Consider the following 6000-nt stretch of genomic DNA (forward strand, 5'->3'; position numbering starts at 1 on the left):
TACTGGTTTGTGCTAATAATGAGACATCCTATTCCAAACGATTGATTGTTGGTGTATAAAATAAATGAATAATATTTTCAAATCAATATTTTTTAAGGTGGGAAAATGAAGCATTAAAAATGATTTCCCTATAACATCTGTGACTGCTACTCTTTAAATGACTATAACAAAGGAAGATACATCAGTAATAGGTCTTTCTGTTGTACCTTGGAGAAAACAATAAGTCGGAACTTGGATAAGAAGTTGGAACTTGGATAAGAAGGCAACCCCACTCCAGTACTCTTGCCTGGAAAATCCCATGGACGGAGGAGCCTGGTGGGCTGCAGTCCATGGAGTTGCGAAGAGTTGGACACGACTGAGCGACTTCACTTTTACTTTTCACTTTCATGCATTGGAGAAGGAAATGGCAACCCACTCCAGTGTTCTTGCCTGGAGAATCCCAAGGACGGGGGAGCCTGGTTGGCTGCCGTCTATGGGGTTGCACAGAGTCGGACACGACTGAAGTGACTTAGCAGCAGCAGCAGCAAGAGTATAAATAGTGTACTCTTATTTTAATCTTTGACTATAATAATATAAACAGGCAATAAAAAAAATATGATATGCATTAGCTTGGGCTTCCCAGGTGGTGCTAGTTGTAAAGAATCCACTTGCCAATGCAGGAGACATAAGAGAGGTGGGTTTGATCCCTGGGTGGGAAAGATCCCCTGGAGGAGGGCATGGCAAGCCACTCCAGTGTTCTTGCCTAGAGAATCCTATGGACAGAGGAGCCTGGCATCCTATAGTCCTTGGGATCGCAAAGAGTCAGACACAGACTGAAGAGACGTAGCAGGCTCGCACTCATTAGCATAACTTTAAAACAAATTATATCTCTGACATAACTTTTAAAAATAAAGATGTGAAATATTTTTTAAAAAGGAGATGTACTATCATCTCGTTCATCTTCTTATTTTTCAGATAGAGGAAATTGATGCTTAAAGAGGCTCAGGGACAGTGAGTTAGGGGCACAGCTCAGGCTAGAACCTAAGTCTTGATTTATACTGTACATACTGAGCTTTGTTCCATTCCTACCAACTCCCTCCCCTCATCTCCATCCCTCCCCACTACTCTCCTAAGATGAGGACCAGGCTCTGTCTTCTCCAAGCATTGGGCCCAAACTGGGAATTCCTAGGCCCAAGAGCAGACATTTCCATGCTCCACCAAAATGTCTTTATATTCATAAAAGAGGTAATATTTCTGCACTAAATTAACTATATAGTCTGGGCCACCTGATTTGATTGACTCTCTTAACAGTATTTGAAGAGGTGTCTTTTAAACTCTGAATTTTAAATTGACAATGAATACATCACTTGAAGACTAGAATTCATATTATTTAATAAGCAGCATTAAATTAGCTCTGTAGTTATATAAATCAGGTATACAGAAACTACTAAATGTGCCTCTCTATCAAGTGTGTCTCCTGTTCCTCACAATAGGATATTAAGTTCAGTAAGTGGATATTCCTCCACTCTGCCCTGCCCCCTACCCAGCTCATGGTCCGCTAGGACATATTGTGAAAATTCTTATGGAGTCAGGTTACATGAGCTTTCCAAACTTCAGTCCTAAAACTCTGCAGCCTTGGGTCAGCCATGGTTCTATCCAGGAGAGTACATTGCTGGCCAGCCTGAGGCTGGAGGAGTTATTTCTTCTTCTGCCTTGGGCAGCACTGCCATGACCTGGTCCCCTACTGATCTCTCTTATCTCTTGATATCAACTCATATAATTTATGCTCTGATAATTTGCAATTTTTTAATGTTTAATATTCTGATAGACTGCCTGAAGAACTATGGATGGAGGTTCGTGACATTGTACAGAAGGCAGGGATCAGGACCATCCCCAAGGAAGAGAAATGCAAAAAGGCTAAATGGTTGTCTGAGGAGGCCTTACATAGCTGTGAATAGAAGAGAATCATCGAAAGGCAAAGGAGAAAAGGAAAGATATACCCATTTGAATGCAGAGTTCCCAAGAATAGCAAGAAGAATTAAGAAAGCTTTCCTCAGTGATCAATGCAAAGAAATAGAGGAAAACAATAGAATGGGTAAGTCTAGAGATCTCTTCAAGAAAATTAGAGATACCAAAGGAACATTTCATGCAAAAATGGGCTCAATAAAGGACAGAAATGGTATAGATCTAACAGAAGCAGAAGATATTAAGAAGAGGTGGCAAGAACACACAAAACTGTACAAAAAGATCTTCATGACCCAGATAATCACCGTGGTGTGATCACTCACCTAGAGCCAGACATCCTGGAATGTGAAGTCAAGTGGGCCTTAGAAAGCATCACTAAATTCCAGTTGAGCTATTTCAAATCCTAAAAGATGATGCTGTGAAAGTGCTGCACTCAATATGCAAGCAAATTTGGAAAACTCAGCAGTGGCCACAGGACTGGAAAAGGTCAGTTTTCATTCCAGTCCCTAAGAAAGGCAATGCCAAAGAAAGCTCAAACTACTACACAATTGCACTCATCTCACACACTAGTAAAGTAATGCTCAAAATTCTCCAAGCCAGACTTCAGCAGTATGTGAACCGTGAACCTCCAGATGTTCAAGCTGGATTTGGAAAATACAGAGGAACCAGAGATCAAATTGCCAATATCCACTGGATCATTGAAAAAGCAAGAGTTCCAGTAAAACATCTATTCTGCTTTATTGACTAAGTCAAAGCCCTTGACTATGTGGACCACCACAAACTGTGGAAAATTCTGAAAGTGATGGGCATACCAGACCACCTGACCTGCCTCTTGAGAAACCTGTATGCAGGTCAGGAAGCAACAGTTAGAACTGGACATGGAACAACAGACTGGTTGCAAATCGGGAAAGGAGTACGTCAAGGCTGTATATTGTCACCCTGCCTATTTAACTTATATGCAGAGTACATCATGAAAAACGCTGGGCTGGAAGAAGCACAAGTTGGAATTAAGATTGCCAGGGGAAATACCAATAACCTCAGATATGCAGAGGACACCACCCTTATGGCAGAAAGCGAAGAAGAACTAAAGAGCCTCTTGATGAAAGTGAAAGAGGAGAGTGAAAAAGTTGGCTTAAAACTCAACATTCAGAAAACTAAGATCATGGCATCTGGTCCTATCACTTCATGGCAAATAGATGGGGAAACAGTGGAAACAGAGACTTCATTTTTTGGGGCTCCAAAATCACTACAGATGGTGACTGCAGCCATGAAATTTAAAGACACTTGCTCCTTGGAAGAAAAGTTGTAACCAACCTAGACAGCATATTGAAAAGCAGAGACATTTTTTGCCAACAAAGGTTCGTCTAGTCAAGGCTATGGTTTTTCCTGTGGTCATGTATGGATGTGAGAGTTAGACTATAAATAAAGCTGAGCACCAAAGAATTGATGCTTTTGAACTGTGTGTTGGAAAAGACTCTTGAGAGTCCCTTGGACTGCAAGGAGATCCAATCAGTCCATCCTAAAGGGTATCAGTCCTGAAAATTCATTGGAAGGACTGATGCTGAAGCTGAAATTCCAATACTTTGGCCACCTGATGAGAAGAACTGACTCATTGGAAAAGACACTGCTGCTGGGAAAGATTGAAGGCAGGAGGAGAAGGGGATGATAGAGGATGCGATGACTGAATGGAATAACTGACACAATGGACATGAGTTTGAGTAAACTCCAGGAGTTGGTGATGGACAGGGAGACCTGGCGTGCTGCAGTCCATGGGGTCACAAAGAATCGGACACGACTGAGAGACTGAACTGAACTGAGTGTTCTGTTTGTGAGATTTTTAAAAAATAATTTTTGACCGTGCTGGGTCTTTGTTGGCTGCACACGGGCTTTCTCTAGTTGCTGCAAGCAGCGGCTACTCTTCATTGTGATGCTCAGGTTCTCATTGCAGTGGCTTTTCTACTTGCAGAGCACAGGCTCTAGGAGTGTGGGCTGCAGTAGTTGTAGCTCATGGGCCCAGTTGGTCCTTGGCATGTAGGATTTTCCTAGACTAGAGATCAAACCCTTGTCCCCTGCATTGGCAGATGGATTCCCAACCACTGGACCACCAGGGAAGTCCTGATAATTTGCAACTTTGCCTACTATTTCTTCTTTGCCCATCATCCCTTCTACACACTTTATAAATAACGTTTGTTAACCAGAAATATTCCTCAGAATGACCTGGGGAGTTGTTTCAATATGTCAGGTTTCAATATGTCATCCCCAGTATTCTGGTACAGTTGAGTGGGGTTGGTGGTGAGCCAAGGCTCGTCTTCCCAGGAGGGAACCAGAGCTATATACCAACCAATTCAACTGCCAACTTCCCCCAAATCCCCACTCTTTCCCCTCTCTAGGCCTTTGCTTACACTGTTCCCTTTGTCTAGAACCTGCTTCCTTTTCTTCTCTTTAAGCCTAAGCTAGAACACCACATCTTCTATGATGCTCTTTCCTTGCCTTTACTGCATAAAATTATGCTTTTATCATTTATTTATTCATTAATAAATATTTATTGATTCCATGGCAATGTGTCAGTTGATATGATAAGGCCCCAGCCTTTGAGAACCTATCAGTTTAATGGGAAGCAATGTGATGGTGCTGGATTGCCCAGAGAGACATATAAAGGATGATATATAAAATATGACATATGGGAAGGAAAGGAAAGCAACTGGGCCTGACATATAGTAGGCACTTTATAAATAAGATTGAACAAATGAACATATTCTGAAGTTGAGTGAGCATTTGTCCTGTTTGTGGCTTCTCAGCAACTTTTGAGCTTCTTTGCCAAGTCAGGACATTCTCTGCCTTCAGAAGCCCAGCTCCCTAAGGTAGATATGCAGGTGGTGGGCACTGTGGAGGTATGATGAGCTCTTGTTCACACAGGCCAACATGGTAACTTACAGAGTAGAATTTTATAAATATTGTTAGAGTTCAGCTGAATTGTGACATTGTGGTAAAAGCTTAGATGCAGAGATCTGCTGGATACACGCATTCCAACCAAGTCAATGCAGCTGTGAAAGAATAAACATATTTTTATGTTTGCAATGGCAAAAGCACTTTGGAAAAAAGCTCTTGGCCACATACTGATCATTTAAATCATTTACATGCACTCATCCTGAGTGTACAGTCAAAAAAGAGAAAATTTAGCAGAAAATTAGTGCATTATGTATGTAAATACTGCCTTTAAAAGCATTATGTATTCATTAGTATATCTCTGTAGTTTTTGTGTAGCATCAAAATTCAAAAGATGCAACTGCCATGCTTGATCTAGAGAGACAATTCCTTTATAGATATTATCTTTCTCTAGTTATGCAGTACATGAAATTCTTTTGATGTACAAATAAAGCCTAGTATATTCAGTGCTTTTTCTCAGAAAAGCATGCTGAGTGTTTAATGCATGTTTCAAAACACTAGGGTATTTGATGTGATTTTATTTGTTTAAATGTATTTTGAGCCCATAAAACCATATTTATATTTGATAGACCTTTATAGTGTCCCCGTTAGAAGAGAGTTTGGAAATTATTTTTTCGATATATTTGCTGACTGAAAGAATGACTGAATCTACAATTTTCTTCAATTTACTTTAATGGGCTATATTGCCTAAATAAAATAAAGCCACTTTATTCTTGCAGTTACACTCACTTTACTGAGGCTGCTGTTTTAATATTCCTTTTCTTGTGCTGCATTTGTGTGTATGTTTACTGTGAACTGTTTTCCTTGAGAGCTTTGCTCTTAACCTCTCTTTCTATTTCCTAGTCCAAAGAAAGTCCCAGAAACTTCTCAAACCACCTAGGATGCCCATATTTTTATATTTTCCTCCTTTCATTTTCTCCTCTTACTGCTTTCCAGTAGATGGCCATTTATTTTGCCTGGTTTATCAGTGGTCATTAAAAAAAAATCACCTTAAAACTCAAGCTGACATGAACTACAAGTAAACAAAAGCAACCAAAGGACAGATTTTATTTCTTCAAAAGTACAGAAAAAACACCCTGTTTTAATGTGAATGGTATTTGGCAGAATAGA

The sequence above is a fragment of the Bos taurus genome, chromosome 11, assembly GCF_002263795.3.
Source record: "Bos taurus isolate L1 Dominette 01449 registration number 42190680 breed Hereford chromosome 11, ARS-UCD2.0, whole genome shotgun sequence".
NCBI classification, from domain to species: Eukaryota; Metazoa; Chordata; class Mammalia; order Artiodactyla; family Bovidae; genus Bos; species Bos taurus.